The sequence below is a fragment of the Caretta caretta genome, chromosome 3 (assembly GCF_965140235.1).
Source record: "Caretta caretta isolate rCarCar2 chromosome 3, rCarCar1.hap1, whole genome shotgun sequence".
In the NCBI taxonomy this organism is placed as follows: Eukaryota; Metazoa; Chordata; order Testudines; family Cheloniidae; genus Caretta; species Caretta caretta.
In genome coordinates, this window is record NC_134208.1 from 3677016 (window position 1) to 3699420 (window position 22405).

Consider the following 22405-nt stretch of genomic DNA (forward strand, 5'->3'; position numbering starts at 1 on the left):
AGCTTACCAGCAAACAGTTGTTTAACCATAAGCATTGTTGTACGGGGCCATAGGCATACTTGGTGCTTCACAGTGATTGTAGACAAGGGCTCTGCCATGAGGTACTTAGTCTGGTTCCCTCCAATATTTTAGGGACGTATACAATGGGTGCAGGCTAAGAAGTGGTCTCAATGTGTACTCCAAATAGGGTGGATAGGTAAGAAAACACAAACAAATTACTACTTCAGGTCTTCGTGTTGGAGAGGCTTGAAGGAAACCCAGCCCTTCCTGCAATAACGTATTCACTACTTAGTTACAGTAATGCTGATCTCTTATATAATGCATGTTTTTCATCCATAGGCCTCAAAGCACTTATTGTTTCATATTCTCTGTGTGTATATAAAGTCTGCTGCAGTTTCCACGGTACACATCTGATGAAGTGAGCTGTGGCTCACGAAAGCTCATGCTCAAATAAATTGGTTAGTCTCTAAGGTGCCACAAGTACTCCTTTTCTTTTTACACAGGCAGTTGGTATACTTGTTCCCATTTTACAGATGGGGAAATTGGGCAAGTCATTTCCTTGCGCTTCAAGGTCTCCCAGCAAAGAAATGGCAGAGCTGGAAATTGAACCTGAGTCGTCTGAGTCCCAGTCCTGTGCTCTGCCCAGGAGAGGGGAAAAAACGACCCAAGCCCTCTTCTTGTCAGCAAAGAAGGAAGTGAGAAATATTGTAACTTTTTACTTGTGGGAGCTACTTCGATATTGCAGTGATGGGGCCATATAAGTACCTAGACAGGGAATGCTGGTCGCTGGCAGGCTCAAAAATGAAAGCATACTGAGGAGTTCACCCCTATCATTTTGGGGTGTAATCTTGGTAATTTTTAATAAGCCAAAAGCAAAAGCTGGTTCTTAAAAAATGCCACAGTGGGTGGCTTTTTATAACATAACTATTGGGTCATAACATCTCCATCTTTAGCTTGCTTTTCTCTTGGAATTATCAATGACAAGTAGCTTTCTATTCATTCTGCTTCTACAGTCACCTCTTTCCTTATTCTTGAGACAAACAAAATAGTGCTGTGAATAAAGCATCCTAAGATTCAAAGTCTCACTATTAGTTATGTGAAAGCTTCATTCTGTTGTCTTGTAACACAGGTACAACACAGGTACCTTGGTTTTAGTTGATTTGTAAAGATGCAAAGTCCTGCTGGTTGTTAGTCTCTATGACTCCAAGCCTCCAGCTTGCGAAGAGCTTGCAGATTCCTGATCTGTGATCTTCAGCTTAGGCTCTAGAAGAACACTAACACGGCTGCTACTCTGAAACCTGCTTATTTCAGTTACTGTATCCGCAAAAAGAACAGGAGTACTTGTGGCACCTTAGAGACTAACAAATGTATTTGAGCATAAGCTTTCATGGGCTACAGCCCACTTTATCAGATGCATAGAATGGAACATACAGTAAGAAGATATATATAAACACACACGCGCGCACACACACAAAACATGAAAAGACAGAGTAAGAGGCTAATTAAGATGAGCTATTGTCAGCAGGAGAAAAAAACTTTTGTAGTGATAATCAAGATGGGCCATTTAGACAGTTGACAAGAAGGTGTGAGGATACTTAACATGGGGAAATAGATTCAAGTGAGCTGTAGCTCACGAAAGCTCATGCTCAAATAAATTGGTTAGTCTCTAAGGTGCCACAAGTACTCCTTTTCTTTTTGTCAATATGTGTAATGACCCAGCCACTCCCAGTCTCTATTCAAACCCAAGTTAATGGTATCTAGTTTGCATATTAATTCAAGCTCAGCAGTTTCTCCTTGGAGTCTGTTTTTGAAGCTTTTCTGTTGCAAAATTGCCACCTTTAAATCTGTTACTGAGTGGCCAGAAAGGTTGAAGTGTTCTCCTATGGGTTTTTGAATGTTATGATTCCTGATGTCAGATTTGTGTCCATTTATTCTTTTGCATAGAGACTGTCTGGTTTGGCCAATGTACATGGCAGAGGGGCATTGGTGGCACATGATGGCATATAGTACATTGGTAGATGTGCAGGTGAACAAGCCCCTGATGGCATGGCTAATGTGATTAGGTCCTATGATGGTGTCACTTGAATAAATATGTGGATAGAGTTGGCATTGGGTTTTGTTGCAAGGATAGGTTCCTGGGTTAGTGTTTTTGTTGTGTGGCTGCTGGAGAGTATTTGCTTCAGGTTGGGGGGCTGTCTGTAAGCGAGGACTGGTCTGTCTCCCAAGATCTGTGAGAGTGAGGGATCATTTTTCAGGATAGGTTGTAGATCTTTGATGATGCGTTGGAGAGGTTTATGTTGGGGGCTGAAGGTGACAGCTAGTGGTGTTCTGTTATTTTCTTTGTTGGGCCTGTCCTGTAGAAGGTGGCTTCTGGGTACTCTTTTGGCTCTGTCAGTCTGTTTTTTCACGTCAGCAGGTGGGTATTGTAGTTGTAAGAATGCTTGATAGAGATCCTGTAAGTGTTTGTCTCTGTCTGAGGGGTTGGAGCAAATGCGGTTGTATCGCAGAGCTTGGCTGTAGACAATGGATTGTGTGGTGTGTCCTGGATGGAAACTGGAGGCATGTAGGTAGGCATAGCAGTCAGTAGGTTTCCGGTGTAGGGTGGTGTTTATGCGACCATCGCTTATTAGCACAGTGGTGTCCAGGAAATGGACCGCTTGTGTGGATTGGTCTAGGCTGAGGTTGATGGTGGGATGGAAACTGTTGAAATCATGGTGGAATTCCTCAAGGGCTTCTTTTCCATGGGCCCAGATGTAATAAGCAGGAAGTTCTGCATGTACAGATGCTGCAGGCAGAATTAGATATTATGCATCAGGAAGTGCTGATTTTTCTGGAATCTCCCAGTTGCCATATGGCATATGGAGACTCAGTACTATCCTCCCACTGAGGATCTGTTATAAACAGGAAGGTAATACTGAGATCTGGGCAGGAGGCATTGTCTATCTTAAGCATTTCTAATGTGCTTATTATGATATCTGCTTGTTACATACAGTAACAATGAATTTGCCCATAAGAGAGCGTATTCATAGTCTTTCTTTGCTGCAGCTGATGTTACTTAAATTCCTCCATCTTCTGCTTCTCATTCCTCCCCCTCCCCCATGAGAAATAACTGTTCTTTAAAGCATATTATTGGGGAAGGGTGGAGAAAAAGGGGTTGGGGGGGTATCTTGCTTCATGCTTTGAAAATAAATGGGCCTGATCTCATTCTGGTTTGGTCTGGTTAGGAGCTGCAGTCAAAGGATCTCTGCAGAGCTTCACTCTGAGCAGATTCATCTGCAGCAGTATTCCTGTCAAGCACAATTGTCTTGTGGTATGAAACTGTGAGGTGGCTCACCAGAAGAGAGGCTTTACCCCAACCAAGTCTTCACAGATTAGACACAAGGTATGGTTGGAAAGCATGGCATGGTTAGAATTTATTTAGACTTTATTTTTAAGACCTAATTAAAAACATTGGCCTGATCAAAACCACCCAGTGCAGAGAGAGCCATATCTTAGGCTGCACCCATGTGCTAAATTGATCTTGCATGTGAATATGCTATAGGCAGCTGTGGAACATCTGCATTACCTTGGTAGTATTGAGTAAGTTGACTTGTGCTGAATTTTCTAGATACAGCACCTCTACTGTGACACAGTGCACCAGGTACTAGTCGTCCAAATATTCTGTTGATTTTTTAATAGCATGTTAATGGGTGACAGTAGCAAAAATGATGTGGTTGAAGTCCAGAGATTAAAGGGTGCTGGGTGGATGTGGCAAACTGCTCCTAGAGGCCTATTACTATATTGGACAAATCAAGTGGTGTTTGCAACCCTTTTTGTCATTACAGTTCACACTTTCTAGGTTCTTCTGGTCTCCAGAGTGCTTTTTAGATATTTTCTGGCTTTCTTCCCACGCAACCTTGGGCTGCTGATTTCTTAGCATTGGCTTCAGAATGTGCTCTATTCCAGTCCTGAGCACTCCAGAATTCTCTAGGAGTCTGTAGACTAAAAATAATGTGTTCTCCATCATGTAGAATGCTGCTGTCATGAATTAATTGAAAGTGTCTGTGGCACACTCTCAGCTGCTGTTTCTGAAAACACAAGCTCCTCAGAAAATTAGGATTTGCTTTTCAGAATACTGATAGGGCTTAGTGTGCATTACTGACTGACTACAAGGTCTCATTTTTAAAAATTATCCCCCCAAAAGTTAAAAATTACTTCTTTATTTCTCCAACTCAGAGGACTTTCCAGTGCTTTTCAGTTGGTGCTAACAACTTGCATATCAGGTTTGAAGCCAAAGCAGTTGAATGGCCAGTTCCTACCACTCCCACGAAAATAGTCTGCATTCTTTTTCATTCTCCCTCAAGATGGAAGCTGTGGGTGTGTGGAGAAGGGGAAGCTTTGGCAGGATGTTCTTGAATCTCAAAGAGTGAGTTTAGTTAATCTCTGGAAAAATGGTGTAAGCATTTTAAAATACTGCAGTGTTGGTTTTTAAAGCGGAGTGGGGCATACCACCATTGTGATTAACAGGATGTTGTAACGAATGCTGTCAGACCTTTACAGCATTACTAATCGTCCTGCCTGTTACGACGATTGTAGGATAGAGTGACTAGTATCTGCCAACGCACATTATTTTTCTTATGTCCTTGTTGAAGGTCTAAACCTGTTTCCTAATAGATCTGCTGTGACATGTGCTACAGTATCTGTTACAGTCTTGTCGGACAGTGCAAGGTAGCTTTCTGAAATTTAGCCTGGGATAGCACGTTGCTCTCTGCTCTTTTTGGGTACCAAGTTTTTGAAATACCTGTCCAGTGTCTTCAACGTGGCCCTATTGAACAGTGAACTTCCACAGCAGGCCAAATGACTGGCCTATTACAGGTATGCTATACCTCCAGGGTGGGAAAAGGGTTGATGGCTACTTTCTAATCTAAGCAGTGAAGTGAGGTTAGGAGTTTTGGATTACTCTCCAGAAAAATTTCCGGAACACATTCGGCAGAGGCATATGCAGCTTACCTACTCGTTCAGTCCAGGTCTCTAACCTATTTGTGCCTTTAAGGGACAGCTGAGATCTTGCTAACAGTTTGCTGGTAGCTTATACCATTAAAGGCAAGCAGCTGGGTCTTGTGCATTGTGTTCTAAGCTATTCAAGTCTGAGCTGTCTCCAGCATGCCTAAGAACAAGGTCGCTTGGTGGCTTCTCATTGAATGTTGCTGCCAAAGTGCATGTCTCCATTCATCTCTCTAAAAGGACATCTGGAGGCTTGTAGACCTCTCGCTCTACTTGATTAGCGTTAGCTCTTGATAAGGCACTTCTCCATTTGGCTAAACCCTGACACTTTATACTCTAGTGGATCCTTCATTGCTTTCTAGAAGAACTGTCAAACCTTTTCCTCCAACTTCCGTACGAGAAAGTAACTCTTGCATTTCAAGATGTTTTAACTGTGGTTGGAGCTTTGCAGTATTTACTGTCATAGCAACAGATTGTCAGCGTGATTACAAAGAAGAGGTTACTGCTCTGTGCAGTACTAATCGAACTAAACAGATATGTTCATTGTAAAACTACCAACCTGTCATTTTCACGGCTACCAAATGACCTGTCTGTCCTGTGTAGTCATTTAGTATGGGCGACTTGGATTGTTTGTAACTGCATGGACCATGGCTAAGGTAGCAAATAGAGTGACTGTCAGGGCTTGTCTACATTACCAGCTGGATCGACAGGCAGTGATTGATCCAGTGGGGGTTGATTTATCTTGTCTAGTCTAGACACAATAAATCAACCGCCGAGTGCTCTCCTGACCCTGGTACTCCACCAGGGCGAGAGATGCAGGCGGAGTTGACGGGGGAGCGTTGAAGACACCGCAGTAAGTAGATCTAAGTACGTTGACTTCAGCTATGTTATTCACGTAGCTGAAGTTGCGTAACTTAGATCATTTCTCTCCCCGCCCCTTCCCCCCCAGCCAGTGTAGACAAGGCCTCAGATTGCTGTTGCTGACTGTAATGGGTGTGTAGGTAGGCCTACACAAGAGAGGACAATTTACTGTTCGTGCTGAGAGCTTTACAGGGAAGATGGCCAAAGATGTTTCTGAACTCTGAGTAATTTACAGATGTAACTCACAGCACCTGGTATCCAGCGCATGATTTAGATCTTTCTGTGCCAACAATTGGTATCGCTCTATCTGTAGTAATGTTCTGGGGCTGAAGACTGCAGCCTTCTCTGTCCTTTGACGACGTTCTTGGGCAGCTAACTACCCTGTTCCTTGTTTTTCATTTGATCGACCAGATAATTTTTGCCCCCCTCATAAATCTGAGTTCTGATTTTGGGTGACCTGAATTGATTGTGAAAAATCCTCTACTAGTGAGTGGGTAGCTTTCCCTTGCTAGAGTTGGTAGCTAAGCCACCAACTTCTGCAGAATATAAACTTTCATCTGATTAAATTATAACTAGCCCTAATGGCTGTGACGTTAACCTCTGGTGTAATTACACTGTTGTAGTTCTACTGGCATAACTCCCAGTGTAGACGTTCTTATTCCAGAATTAGTGCTTCTTTCTGGTTTAGTTTAAGTTGCTAAGAATGTTCACACAGGGATTTATGCTGGTATACCTCGTGGTCTGCTAATACAAATAACAATAGCATGCTGTAAATGATATGTGAGGCTGGTATAAGTGTACAGATAACCTTTTCTGTTTAGACAAGCTCTGAGCATGAAGAAAGTTGGTTCTGCCAAGGAGAGGCACTGGAGCCACAAGCAGCAGCAGTGTGAAATCAGGACATCTGGTCAGTTTTTCTGCTGCTATTTAGAAACCTGTGGGCAGCTGTGAAGCTGTCAAGAATAGTCCATTTCACACTAGTGCTCCTTAGGGATGCTGCGTGGAGCTATGGAATTAGGCACAGCAGTTACTCACAGGGTACTGAGGGAGAGGGGTGGAAACTACCCCCTATGTCTGCAGCAGCCGTTCAGACACCTGATAACCGGAGGATATGAAAGAGGATGCTTCCAAGTAGAATCCATGCCAAAATCCTTATGCCCTCCCCAGTAGGTGTTTGGGGGGCAGGGTGAAAGCTGGGCTACTCAGCAGAGTCTTGCCCTAGCATCTCCCTGTTGGAGCCTCCACCTTCTTCATTTTACATTTCTGCCTCTGGGCTAGTAGGTTGGGTCCTCCGGCTGTTAGGTGTCTGGTAAATCTTCAAGCCCCACGCATGACGTGCATCTTGTAGAGTGTCTCTGCATTGCTCTGAAAGGGTGAAGGGCTAGCATGAGTTGTGTGCTTGTCATGAGCACTTCCTCTAGCCTATATGCAAGAGACATAAAACAGGGCTGGCTTTGTTTGTCCCTCGCTTTCAGAGCTGGCATTTAGATTCTTGTCGATTTGGGGTTTTGGGAGCTTCTAATGAAGAGATTAGGTGATGTTCATCATTTAAACAGAAGGATAAACGGGTGAGAGAGTATCCACGTTGGTAGAAGACACACCCTCCTGTCACAGAGGAGCCTTCCTAGCATGGGGTGATCTTATTTGGCTGTGTGACTCACGTTAGACTTTGCATTGTGGTTTCCTGCTCACCAGATCAAGAGCTACCTATAGCACTCTTACTTCCGGGGGGTTTACTTTGTGTCGTTCAACAGCCACAACTTCCAGCTACTTAAGAACTGATGGACTCGGAAGGAAGATCATTTGCTTCTCCTCCAGGAGGAGAATGGATTTAGCATGGCCCTCAGAGTAACAAAGGTATACAATCTTCACTGCAGAGTTTATGCAGGTTGGCTTAGCTCAGGTGTAAGCGGCTGTAGTCGAGTGTGTCCACTCTACTGCATCCACGCTAGTGCTTTACTGGGTCGTGTGAGGCGGTAGGACTTCTGGGGGGATATCGCAAGGTTCTAAGCACTACAGAAATCTGAGCTGCTCTGACTCCTTCTCAATGAATTGTGGGAGAACTTGACTGTCCTTTTGAGCACCCAGGGAGCAGGAGAGATGGAACAATCGGACGGCATTGGCAGGATTTACCAACCCTAGTGTAAGCAATGCTTGGGTTTTAGCCTATATCCCAGTATTTGCTGGCTAGGCAGCCCCACCATGCTCCAGTGAGACATCTGTGTGTGTGGATGGGAGCTGGGCTAGGGGCAACACCCAGAAAGGAGTCAGAGTTAACTTTGCAGCAAAGATAATAGCCCTAAAGGGATGCTGGAAAAATGATTGCCACACTTGCAAAAGAATATTTTTTCAATTGTTATTTTATCCAAGGCTAGCAGCTCATGAAGAGTGGGTCTCCTCCTGTACACTCCCTCTGCTGCATAGTTGTTAGTGCATGAGATGCTCTGATCTCATGAAGTGTCCTTCCTCTCATAAGGCATTTAAGTCAGGAAATTACTGTAAGGAATTGGCCCTGTCAGCTTCACATGGAGGTTCCCAGAGGGATGCATTGTAATAGGGAAAATGACCTGTGTTCTGTTGACAGGTAGGAGAAATTAGCACTCTGATCAACACACATGTTGAGTTTTTCTGATGGGATTAAAACTATGACAACAGCCTGTGGCTGTTTTGTATCTCTGCTACAATAAATCCCATTATCAATGTTCTCTGCTGACTAACACTTGGTGCTTGGCTTGCTGGGACTGTTTGAAAAACTACTTCAGCTCATTATAGAAATCTAAGTATTGTTTCCAGTCCCTGGCTCAGAAAATGGTTACACAATTAGGCCTTGCCCAGTTGACTTGGCTCAGTGTACCACTATACTGTTTTGCTTTTTAGGAGTCTCAAGACTTTGCTTTGTGTAGGATACTTGTAAAGAATGCTGTTTAACTGTTATTTTCCCACACCTCTGCTAATGGAGAATGACTCGGAGTGAGCTGTAGCAGGGCTGGGAGGGGTGAACACACACAGTACAGCCCCAGCCTTGTCTGTACAACAGCATCTGTCTCCTTCAGATAAAGGCATTGCTTGAATTACAAGAGAATCTTCCTGCAGTTCCTGGCTCCTGCTGAAATCTTTCCTTGTGTTTGCTTTGGTAGATTTGTTTAAAAGAAGGTTCTGACTGTTTCCTCTTTGCATAATGTAATGAGCTTCTCTTCTCTCATGTGGAATTATCAAGTGTTTTTTCTGGTTTTAAAAAAGAATTGACTCTGTGCAGAGGGTGTACTCGGTACTGTACTGTCCCTGCCCATAAGAGCTAATTAAGGCCTTGTCTACAGGGGAAGTTCGATCTAAGCTACACAATTTGGGTTACGTGAATAGTGTAACTCAAATTGACATAGCTTAGATCTACTCTACCGTGGGGTCCACACTACTCAATGTCAACGGGAGATGCTCTCCCACCGACTCCCCCCTATTCCTCTTGATCCGGTGGAGTGCAGGAGTCGACCAGAGAGTGAGCTGCGGTTGATTTAGCAGGTCTTCACTAGACCTGCTAAATCAACTACCGATGCATTGATCGCTGCTCATGATCCCCCAGTAAGTGTAGACATGCCCAAACAGTTCAGTATGTACTGGGAGACTCAGAGGAAGGTCGTGACTTACAGCATCTCCTCTTTCGCCTCTGTCTCTCTTTCCTTCAGCGTTTAAAAACTCTACCCCTGCTAACTGGAGTTGCAGCTAACAAGGGATGTGAAGGGTAACAAGAAGGGTTTCTACAAATATGTTAGCAACAAGAAAAAGGTCAGGGAAAGTGTGGGCCTCTTACTGAATGGGGGAGGCAACCTAGTGACCAGCTTTTTCCACATCAATGAAGTACTTGATGCTTTTTTTGCCTCAGTCTTCACAGACAAGGTCCCAGACTGCTGCACTGGGCAGCACAGTATGGGGAGGAGATGAGCAGCCCTCAGTGGTGAAAGAACAGGTTAAGGACTACTTAGAAAAGCTGGACATACACAAGTCCATGGGGCTGAATGCAATGCATCCGAGGGTGCTGAGGGAGTTGGCTGTTGTGATTGCAGAGCCATTGGCCATTATCTCTGAAAACTCATGGCGACCGGGGAAGGTCCCGGATGATTGCCTAGCTTTAAAAAAGGGAAGAAGGAGAATCCAGGGGAACTACAGACCAGTCAGCCTCACCTCAGTCCCTGGAAAAATCATGGAGCAGCTTCTTAAGGAAGCCATTTTGAAGCACTTGGAGAAGAGGGAGGTGATCAGGAACAGTCAGCATGGATTCACCAAGGGCAAGTCATGCCTGACCAACCTGATTGCCTTCTATGATGAGATAACTGGCTCTGTGGATATGGGGAAAACGGTGGACATGATATATCTTGACTTTAGCAAAGCTTTTGATACGGTCTCCGACAGTACTCTTACCGGCAAGTTAAAGAATTATGGATTGGATGAATGGACTATAAGGTGGATAGAAAGCTGGTTAGATCATTGGGCTCAATGGGTAGTGATCAACGGCTCGATGTCTAGTTGGCAGCTGGTATCAAGCAGAGTGCCCCAGGGGTTGGTCTTAGTGCCGGTTTTGTTCAACATCTTCATTAATGACCTGGCTGATGGGATGGATTGCACCCTCAGCAAGTTCGCAGATGACACTAAGCTGGGGGAGAGGTTGATACGCTGGAGGGTAAGGATAGAGTCCAGAGTGACCTAGACAAATTATAGAGGATTGGGCCAAAAGAAATCTGCTGAGGTTCAACAAGGACAAGTGCAGAGTGCTGCACTTAGGACGGAAGAATCCCATGCACCGCTACAGACTAGGGACCGAATAGCTCGGCATCAGTTCTGCAGAAAAGGACCTGGGGGTTACAGTGGACGAGAAGCTGGATAGGACTCAGTAGTGTGCCCTTGTTGCCAAGAAGGCTAATGGCATATTGGGCTGTATTATTAGGAGTGTTGCCAGCAGATCAAAGGAAGTGATTATTCCCCTCTATTTGGCACTGGTGAGGCCACATCTGGAGTATTGCATCCAGTTTTGGGTCCCCCACTACAGAAAGGATGTGGACAAATTGGAGAGAGTCCAGCGGAAGGCAACGAAAATTATCAGGGGGCTAGGGCACATGAATTATGAGGAGAGGCTGAGGGAACTAGGCTTATTTAGTCTGCAGAAGAGAAGAGTGAGGGGGGATTTGATAGCAGCCTTCAGTACCTGAAGGGGGTTCCAGAGAGGATGGAGCTCGGCTAGTCTCAGTTGTGGCAGATGACAGAACAAGGAGCAATGGTCTCAAGTTGCAGTGGGGGAGGTCTAGGTTGGATATTAGGAAAAACTTTTTCACTAGGAGGGTGGTGAAGCACTGGAATGGGTTACCTAGGGAGGTGGTGGGATTTCTATCCTTAGAGGATTTTAAGGCCTGGCTTGCCAAAGCCCTGGCTGGGATGATTTAGTTGGGCTTTGAGCAGGGGGTTGGACTAGATGACATCCTGAGGTCTTTTCCAACCCTAATCTTCTATGATTCTGTGCTATCCTGACATGCACAACTCCTTGTTCAGGCCTTAATCATCTCCCTCCTCAGCTATTACAGTCTCTTTCTCTTGGGTCTTGCTAAAACACTCTTGCTTCAACAGTGTCATTCTCTTCCCCTTGCCCTTTTGTTTCTTATTTTTCTACACATCAAGTTCAGGCTTCTAATTCGTTCTTTCAGGGTACCCCATTTTGCAGCCCTTGCCTCCATCTCTGACCTGGTCTCATTTCATGTTCTTCCCTCATCCCCACACCCTGCAGGACCCACTCTAACAGTTATGCTAACCTCTGTGCCCCTTTTGTAGCCTTCTGTCTGAGACAACTCTTGTTCTTATTCCATGCTGCTTCCTGTGCAGGATATGTTTTCTGAAATCTGTCAGTTTTCCACCTCTGCCTCATTCAGATGGCTACTAAAACCATAATTCTGCAGCATCACCAATACAAATATTTGCATTAAATATATATTGAGGAGGGAACAGCAAGCCATCAAAACACATAAATTGGTTAGTCTCTAAGGTGCCACAAGTACTCCTTTTCTTTTTGCTAATACAGACTAACACGGCTGCTACTCTGAAACCTACCTAATATGAGTTACTGAGACCATCTTTCTTTCATTCCCCTATGTCCCCTGCTGAGGTCTGATTATACCCCTGCCTGGCTGTTATGTTCATCACTTAGACTGTAAGCATCCTGGGGCTGGGACCAGTCATATGCACTTTCTATAATGTGTCCAGCACGCATGAGGATGCCACAAAATAATTAAAACTAATGCTTAAAAACGGTGTGTGGCTTTTTGGGGGGGGGGTAAACTATTATTTCAAAGCACGAAATTATTTGGGCCATCTTGATTATCACTACAAAAAATTTTTTTTCTCCTGCTGATAATAGCTCATCTTAATTAGCCTCTTACTCCACCTTTTCATGTTTTGTGTGTGTGTGTATTTTTATTTATTTATTTGGGCATAAGCTTCTGGGGGCTACAGCCCACTTCATCGGATGCATAGAATGCAATATTGCAATGTAATATTCTTACTATATGTTCCATTCTATGCATCCGATGAAGTGGGCTGTAACCCCTGGAAGCTTATGCCCAAATAAATTTGTTAGTCTCTAAGGTGCCACAAGTACTCTTCGTTCTTTTAGTTTATAAATAGTTATAATAAAACCCCCCAACTTTTGATGTTTTTATCCTGTTTTTTTAAAAAAAAAAAAAAGATTTGTGATACATGCCCCAGGGAATCCTGATCCCAGACAGAAAGTCTGAGGCCATAGTTAGTCTATTCCAGATAACATTCTACCAGATGGCTTCTGTACAAAGGACTAAGGAGAAAACATTTTAGTTTAAGATTGGGATGAATCAAGAGGATGCAGCTGCATTTTACAAGTGCCTGTAAATCCAATTTACAGGTAAAGTAAACCAGCTAGCAGAGCCACGCCAAGACAAACAAGCCCATTTGCTCCATGTCCACATGGAAGTGGTGAGTTGGAAGCAACTTAGTACTTGTGCTTTTAAAGCTGGTACTTATTAACTTGGCCTTGTTTTCCCCTTTGCGCACTTTTTGTGCCATCAAAAAGTAAGTTTACCACTTATCAATGATCTGCATCTCTTGTTCACCAGGGAAGGACTTACCAGTTCTGCTTCAACGTGAGTAGCACAGCACTGATAGTCCCTCATGAGTGTGATCTCCCAGCAGAGAGCACTGCGTGCAGGGAGGTTATTTTGGTGCGGGAGAGGGGAAGAAAGGCAACAGACTGGAAAGTAATAGTGTCTCCAGCCTGCCTGTCAGTGGCACAGCTTAGCCCTGCTGTGTCAAACCACCTTCCTTCTCTCTCCCCCCCCCCCCCCCCCCCCCCCCCCCCGCCCCAACCTATTTTAAACAAAGTACCTACTGAAGGGTGTTGAAGTGCCTTGCAACATGGGACACCTTGAAGAAGAATTTTAGGATAAATGCACCACAAAACCAGTGAAATCCCTGAGATACATCAACGATATTTTCATTCTCTGGACAGACGACTTAAACTCCCTCACAGATTTCTACCACTACTTCCACCACCCGATCTGGTGGGTAGTGTAGACATACCCTTAGACACAGCTGCTTGTAAACTTATTTTAACCCACCTGCTAAAATAATGTAATTTTGTTTTAATCTCCAGTTTGTAACAAGGTTCCATTGGGGCTTCTTTACTAACATTTATAATGCTCTGCCTCTGCTAATAAATGTCCAACATGCAATTTTGGAGGTACACCTCTATGAAAGAGTTAATGCCTTCAAGTACAGACTGCATTCTCCAGTTCCTGTTTAGAGGAGAAGGAAATATACTAAACTTTGTGAATTTATCTCAAATGGGCTTTGGGAATTAACTAATGACCAGTAAATAAGTGGAAAATTGTTTCTCTGAGGCACCATTGTTTTACCTCTGAATACTGATTTTCTCCTTCAGTGGGAAGTGGTTCAGAGCAGTGTTGTGAATATACTCTGTTCTAAGGAAAAGTTCCGTTTGTTCTTGCCGCTAGAAAATTGGCTTTGAGGTGAGGATTTTTTTCATAAGTAAAGTTATTAATGATACCGCTAACCTTTTCCTGGTGATGCAGGTTTGTGAAGTTAGGGGACGTAATATTCAGATTAGATGTAAATGGGGAAGGAATAGCTTGGGCAGAACTACTTCGCATTATTGGCAATATAATCACTAGTCTTGTGATTATCAGAATGCATTATCTGAGGTGTGGCCTACACTACATGGTTAGGTTGACATAAGGCAGATTATGTTGGCCTAACTATGTCAGTGTACACACTACAGCCTTGCTCCCGCAGATAAGTGCCCTACTCCCCAGAGGTGCAGGGGCTTATGGCGGTGTAGTTGGGGGACGCAGTGCCCATGTAGATCCTGCATGCCTTACATCTGCTGTTGGCGGTCTTGTCAAGTTCAGGGCTCTGCTGGAGCCCTGAAATTGACAAGAAAGTCTAGCTCACCAACTAGGCTGCTGCTAGGGACCCCAGCTTCATGCTCCCCAGTGGGAGCCCTGCTGCACTGAGGCTCCCGTTTTTAAAAAACAAACACACACACAAAAACAGGTAACATACAGTCCAGTTTTCAAAGACAGTCTCTAATTCTGGGTGTCCAGCTTCAGACACTTAGGGTCTGATCTCTGGGGATACTAAACACCACAGCTCCATTTGAAGCCACGGGGAGCTACAGATGCTTACCACCTTTGAAAACCAGGCTCCTTCCCTCCCCCTTGTTTGCTGCGGGGAGCCCCACACTAGTTGGTGGAAACGCTCTGGTGAGGACGTGTACCACTATCAGAATGAGGGTAGTCTGGACATAAGCCACTGCCATAATTACTGTGGTGGCTGTAAATTGACCTAACATAGGTTGATTTGAGGTGGTAGTGTAGATATGCCCCAGAGTGACTTGTAACTGAATTCCTTCAGAGCAGCATTGGTTTTCTAGACATGGAAGCCATCCATAGAATCTGGACTATAAATCTCTATATCTTCCTACTCAAATACATAATCAGCTCCTCCTGAGATGTCCCTGTTGTGTGACGAAAAGAAGTGCTGTATGAGCCCTTCACTTCTCATTGTGAGCTAAAAACAGCAGTCAGTTAGGAATCCTGTACAGAGCTTGTTCTTGGCAGCTGAAACGCTGTCCATTGTCCTGTTAGCATGTGTTAAGTCAGTGAATGTGGGTTAGAGCATTTCACAAAAGGAAAAACACTACATCACTTGGGGACGTGGTTCAGCTTTTCCTCAGGTGCTTGTGAGCTGAGTTGATTCCTGGGATTTTGAAAATTTAGTTGTCTTCCTGTGTCAAATTGGAAGAATAACTTCTGATACTGTTTGTAACATAAGTGGCCCAGATGGGGTAATTTTTAAAAAACCACTTGAGACCAATAATTCTTTGACTTTTATTGTGCAAGTAATGAACATTGATAGGTGCTGACACACAATTTAAATGCACACTGACTTGCCTTGAAATGACTGAATTCTTCATCTTTAAAAACTTGTCCCTTCCTCTCTGAAGAAACTTTAAAGTTATAGGCTACCAATAAAAGTGGTGATTTCAAGTGTGCATTACCTTGAATGCACCTTCAAGGTGCATTACCTTGAAACTGGCCCAATGGTCCCTAATTCATTTGGTGGTGTGTCTGTACAGTCCAATTTAGGTTGTAGGCCCTTCAGGAAGGAATAGTCTTCCTCAGTATTGTAAGTGATCCCATTGCAGGTATTACTGTTTATTGTAGAAGTCTCACTTAAGCTAAATTGATAGCAGATACTCTTAAACTGATTTTAAGAATGTCTGTCCAAAGGAGTTGCACCAGTTTCAATTGGTTTCTAAATTGATTTAGTTTAATCAGTACAATGTTTGTGTCTAGACGAGGCCTAAGTATCTGTGTCTCATTCCTGCTCAGAGTAATGGCCTGATCACCAGAGATCCTCACTGGCACATCCAGCAGGCCTGCAAAACTGAGCCAAGTAGTAAAAAGCTCTTATCCCAGGGCTTGGATATTATAGTACCTTAGAAATCCTAAAATAGATTCCTTGCCTTCCCAGCCACGACTGTCCTATAATGCATCCGATGAAGTGAGCTGTAGCTCACGAAAGCTTATGCTCAAATAAATTTGTTAGTCTCTAAGGTGTCACAAGTCCTCCTTTTCTTTTTGCGAATACAGACTAGCACGGCTGCTACTCTGAAACCTGTCCTATAAGAATCTGCTGTATGTATGGGCAGGTGTACCTGATTTACAAACCATTAACCCCATCTTGTTAAATCTGGTTTGAAAAAAAGAAATTGTACCTGCAGAGTTGTCCACAACATTTGCACTAACCTGTTGAGGATTGGGGCAAGTTTTTTTTTCTTTTTCTTCAAAAGGGCCTTAACTTTGCAGAGCAAGCAATGGTAAGTGAGAAGGTGGTGGCAGCCATACAACAATTAAATATTGTAAGCACTCTGCTTTGTCTTGTATTGACAGGCTCACTCTCGGAATGTTTCTTCTTGAGAGAGAGAGAGAGAGAGAGAGAGCACTCCAGATTCTCTTTTAGGCTGGCTGCTGTAGCATTTTTGGGAAATCTACCAACAGTGGGAGCACTAGTGTAGAAACAGGTAGGGTTAGAGGACTGTGTAGGGTTAGAGGATTGAGACCGTGCTGTGTCTACATTGTCGCTACCACCAGTAGGGCTGTGCTGGGGTAGATATCCCCCCAAAATGCTAGAGTATCAAAGGCCCTATTGTTCTTTTCCCTTTTGGTATGCTGCTGGAAGAAAGTGAAATGAACCAATGGTTGTGGTAAGTTCCACCATGGTGTGTGCATTGCAGGCATTGCAATGGAGTGGCAAGGAGAGACAAACTCAGAATGGGCAGTTTTAATATGAAAAGCGATTCTGTAAAAATGTCACTGAATTGCATTTTTGTTCTGATTTATAGTTTACTGTGATACAAATTTTATTTTATTTTTTTTAACTGCTAATCCTGGAAACACAGCCCGGGATCGTAGAGTCCTGCAGGCTCTTCCTTTTCATGAATACCTGTAACAAAAGGTGGCTGAGCCAAATTATGTTCTCATCGACACCTTTGCAGCCCCTCTGCCTTTTGTGGGTTTGCACAGGGGTAGCGGATTGGAACTTAGTCAATTCTGATGCACAAGAAGAAGCTGAATTATATTCCTTCTCTTAGCTGTGTTGGGTCTGCAGGACTAACAGGAGTGTAAAGCAGTGAAAACTTTAATTGCTAAGATCAGTCAAGATGATGGAATATATGCAGGAAGCAAACCTGTTCAGTCAAACGTTGAGTTTTAGCTTTGAACTCCACTTGAAAGTAGTAGTTTCCCAATCCATTTTTAGTTCCATGTAGACTTTCAAAGATAATGTTCCTATAAGTTGGATCAGTGGTTCTCAATCAGGGGTACGCGTACTCTGTGGGTACGCAGAGGTCTTCCAGGGGTACATCAACTCATCTAGATTTTGCCTAGTTTTACAACAGGCTACACAAAAAGCACTAGCAAAGTCAATACAAACTGAAATTTCATGTAGACAGCGATTTGTTTGTTGAAATGTAAGTACAATATTTATATTACAATTGATTTATAATTATATGGTAAAAATGAGAAAGTAACCAATTTTTTAGTAGTAGTGTGCTGTGACGCTTCTGTATTTTTGTCTGATTTTGTAAGCAAATAGTTTTTAAGTGAGGTGAAACTTGGGGTCTGCAAGAGAAATCAAACTCCTGAAAGAGGTACAGTAGTCTGGAAAGGGTGAGAGCCACTGTGTTAGATTATTAGTGAAGCTACTATAACGCAAAAGAGTACAAGTGTATGAACTGTGGAACAGGAGTGAGTTGGTGCTTTTACCAAAGCAAGGCCTTCCCATTGTTTCTTAATGTAAGAACAATCTGTAGTTTGTAAAACTCTCCTTGCTCTAGTATGTGAAATACGTATTTCTGTACAGGTAGAGCTAGGGTCAGCTAGTTTGTCTGTGACATTCTATTTCTATGCCACTTTTGTGTGCAACAATTATAAATAGATGAGAGTTTTGGTGTGGTTTCACTGGTGCTTCACATTGTGGGCTCAGTCTACAGCTTCACTGCTTGTGGGAGGGCTACATTCAGTTAAGATGCCTGCAGAATCAGTATGCAGCTCATAGGTGTCTGATGTAAACACTACTTCTGCTGCACAAAACATGCCTCCCCTCTCTGACATACAATGGCAAAACGTAATTGGCTAGTGTGTATGAGATGCAGTATCTCCTGTTTTCAGTCAGGGCGAGTCTCAGTGGATAGTTTAAAGGATAAATTAATGGGTATTAGAGTAGCAGCCATGTTAGTCTGTATCCGCAAAAAGAAAAGGAGGACTGTTGGCACCTTAGAGAGGAACAAATTTATTTGAGCATGAGCTTTCGTGAGCTACAGCTCACTTCATCGGATGCATTCAGTGGAAAATACAGTGGGGAGATCTATATACACAGAGAATGTGAAACAATGCGTGTTACCATACACACTGTAAGGAGAGTGATCAGGTCAGGTGAGCTATTACCAGCAGGAGGGGGGGGGGGGGGAGACCTTTTGTAGTGATAATCAAGGTGGGCCATTTCCAGCAGTTGACAAATTGCTGCTTCATAGGTGGGCTGCATTTCAGTCATGAGTGCAGTGATTATACCAACTACAGGAATCTAAAAATGCCTCTCTAATCTCCATGGTAATTATTAGGTTTTGTGACTGTTTTGAGTATTAATGTGCAGAAGGATCCAATTGCATGAAAGGTGCTATATTAAAACAGAATCACAATTACAAATATTTGTATGCTTGGAGTGAGAGTTTGCTGTGTGCGTGAGCTACTTGCCTTATATTTTACCCACCACTCATTTGCCCTGCCCTTGAAAGATGCTGGTGAACCATTGTCATAACTGGTGCTACTCATAATCTACAGAGCAGTACTTTGAAAGAGCAGGACTCTGAGGAGTGTAATTTGTGTTTGTTGCATATTAGTTTTTTGCACGTGGGCCTGGTGGTGTTGGAGGTCCTACTAACTTCCATCAAGAAGTAGCAGGAGTGAAGTGACGGAATAGCAAGATTTTTAACAAGAGAAGAAGCTGGAATCTGAATCTTTTGGGCCTTAACAATTCTAAGAAAAAAATGGTGCTGGATTTAAACCTGCCACTCTTCATTTGCTTCACCGGTTATCAGGAGACACTGGAGCCAAGGAAGGCGATGCCTGAGACAGGCTGGCCAGATTACCCAATTGGAATACTTTTGTCAGTTAAGAATTATGTGCTAAACTGTAAGACGAAACGGTCTACTCTGGGATTGCAAAAGAAACGGGGTTTAAATCTGTGCCAGAAGAGCATGCTGTGTACTGTAGCTGTGTTCCAGATGTATCCTCCCAACGGCCTGCTTTCATTCAGAGTAGCTTGCAGTATGGAGTTAAGGTTACTTGTAAACCATGAATTGTGGTGTCTGCTCCCTAGAGGTCCATCTGACTTTATGAATGGGGGGTAGCTCTTAAGTCTTCATCCTGGTGGAGATGTTAATTTACCAGAATGATATCTCAGTGCTTGGAAATGTGATCTCCAAAAAGCAACTTTACACACGCAGCCTGGCCTGGAGGCCTGATGATGTGAGTTCTTCCAGCCAAGAAAGATTGGATGAGGGCTCCTTCAAGCCATGGCTACTCACTCAACTAGACAAATTGTGTGCAGGTCGTTTACCTGGATCATCTGGTCCCTCCTAGTATCTGCCTGTGGCACATAATAATTTAGCGACCCGTAGGCTATAATACTTTGGTCTAACTTTGCTTGTTGGGTTTAGTGTGCGGGTGCTGGGTGGCATTAGTGGCCTGTGATCTATGGGCAGTCAGATGAGATGAACTGTTGGTCCCTTCTAAGTAGCTTATAACATATGTTAGGGAGGTTGTCAGTGTGCCGAGACTAGCGCGTAGGCATTGCTGTAAATTTCCCACAGTGAGGAGAAGGAAGTCGTGTGTCAAAACACAGGCCTGGAATCCAGGAGTTCTGGGTTCTGTTCCCAGCTTGCAAACTGACTTCCTGTGTGACTTAGGGCAGGTTTGCTTATCACTGCTAGTTTCCCTGTCTGGAAAATGGAGATAATATTTGCCCCACCACTAGGGCTTTGAGATTTCATTGAAACTTGTAAAACACTTTGGGATCCTTTGGATAAAAGGTGGCAGAGAAGTGTATGTAGTTGAAGCTGTCTAGAAAATTTTTCTACCTAGGGTGTGTCTCTTTTTGTCCCAAACTGTTTAGTTGCTTTCTAATTCCAAGTGGTTATGGGGATAATGAGATTGTTTGAATCTCTGTCTCCTTCTCTCCCCCCCGCCATCAGTTTAAATCTCATTCTCTCTTAAACCACTTGGAATTCCATGCTTTAAAATTGCAGTAAGATGGGTGCTGAAACTCCTAGTAGTATAAGGAGATGAGATTTATGTTAGGGGGCTATTCCTTCACCCATTTACTTCCCTGGTCCTTCTTGCATGAACAGAGAGCAACAATACCCGAAGTCCAAAGATGCAAACAATTTGATGTTTATTGGGGTGAACTTCCAGCAAGCATGATTCCAATTTCCTTCCTTAGTGTCCCCCTTCCCAGCTCTGACACACAGAGCCTTACACCTGTGTCCCTGTTTCCATTCCCCCCCCTTAGCAAAACATGATTCCATTTCCCTAACCCCATTCCCTGTTCCCATTTCCCCCACCCACACACCTATTTCCTGATTGACTGCAGACTATATAGTAAAACTTGAGTTCTGCTTAGCTATACCTTAACCAATCATTTTCCTGAAATTTAACTAACCAATCCTAACATATTGTAACATGATTATTTAACCAATTATATCCCACCACCTTAATTAGTTTACACCCAGCAAAATTAATTATACAGCAAACAGAAACAATCACAGAACCAGACAGATTATGCAGACAAACAATAGGGAAATGGGGACTACAGTGATAGAACAACAAAGATATTCTATTGTAAGGAGAGTGGTCAGTTTGGATGAGCTATTACCAGCAGGAGAGTGAGTTTGTGTGTGTGTGCGCGGGGGGGAACCTGGATTTGTGCTGGAAATGGCCCACCTTGATTTTCATACACATTGTAAGGAGAGTGATCACTTTAGATAAGCTATTACCAGCAGGAGAGTGGGATGGGAGGAGGTATTGTTTCATGGTCTCTGTGTATATAATGTCTTCTGCAGTTTCCACAGTATGCATCCGATGAAGTGAGCTGATGCTCAAATAAATTGGTTAGCCTCTAAGGTGCCACAAGTACTTCTTTTCTTTTTTCGAATACAACTAACATGGCTGTTACTCTGAAAGAAATGAGGATTTCACATCCCAGCTATTGATAAGTGAGTTCTTGCCAGACAGGATGCTATCAAACTAAATTTCCTTTTACATCTTCTAGGCACTTCCCTTTCTCTGGAGGTGATAGGCATTATCAGGACAGGATTGTATCCTAACAGCCCAGTAGCACCTTATTTCAATGTGACTAGTTTGGAATGGGAGGTGACCATTTGCTTCCCAGCTTATGGCTGCCTCTGCTGCTTAGCCAAAGGCCTTAGCCTAAGCACAGGGCCTCAGACTGTCACAGGGAGAGAAGGCCCTTACACCGACAGACAGTGATTTTGATTCTTTCTTTTATACCTCTAGAACTAGACAAGTGAGAAGAATACACCTACATTCTTAGAGGCTGGGTCTTTACAGACAGGCCTGAATATCTATATCCGAACAATTTAAACCATCAGAGTTTAAGATTTTAATGCTGTGGCACAACTTTGCGAATTGTCTGGGGTCGTTGATAGCTATGGGCTCGGGGAAGTAAATACCGTATATCAGTTTGCTGAAAGCCACAGCTGTGTCCATCACAGAATGCAGAATAATCTGTCGTTGGGGTATGCAGCAACAATATTAAAGAAAAATAAATAGAAAATGGGATATTGAAATCTCCAAATAAAGAACTGGAGTCAGCTCTTATTTTAATATACTTTACTTAGAAATAAATTATAATAGACAAGGTAGATGGATTTTCGCCCACCTGTTTGAGAAGGATCGGTTTCCAGTCTAATATTAAGGCCCTTTCTGCCTTCTCAGATTTTTGTTCTGTTAATCCTGGTATTTGCTCCCTCTCTTACAAGAGGCTTATGTAGGTTTGATTTGCGCCTCTTGTCACAAACTACCTTATTCGGGTGCACAAGCACGTTATCCCAAAACAAGTTTGTCTGGGCATGCCAGCATCTAATGAAAGAATAATTCTATTAGTTTTAGAGTAACAGCCGTGTTAGTCTGTATTCGCAAAAAGAAAAGGAGTACTTGTGGCACCTTAGAGACTAACCAATTTATTTGAGCATGAGCTTTCGTGAGCTACAGCTTACTTCATCGGATGCATACCGTGGAAACTGCAGAAGACATTATATACACACAGAGACCATGAAACAATACCTCCTCCCACTCCACTGTCCTGCAGGTAATAGCTTATCTAAAGTGATCATCAAGTTGGGCCATTTCCAGCACAAATCCAGGTTTTCTCACCCTCCGCCCCACCACACACA

The 22405-nt window shown here is 43.4% G+C and overlaps 1 protein-coding gene across 3 annotated transcripts in view; it reads left to right on the top strand.

The window, feature by feature from the left end:
• Nucleotides 1-22405, top strand: part of SELENOI (selenoprotein I) — a 60356-nt gene that overhangs the window by 4724 nt on the left and 33227 nt on the right. The window contains exon 2 of one of the 3 annotated variants that reach the window (XM_048846070.2): nt 3225-3382. The exons of the other annotated variants lie outside the window; for them this stretch is intronic. The gene's annotated coding sequence lies outside the window, so the exon portion shown is untranslated. The remainder of the gene's footprint in view (nt 1-3224; nt 3383-22405) is intronic. 3 annotated transcript variants of the gene reach the window in all.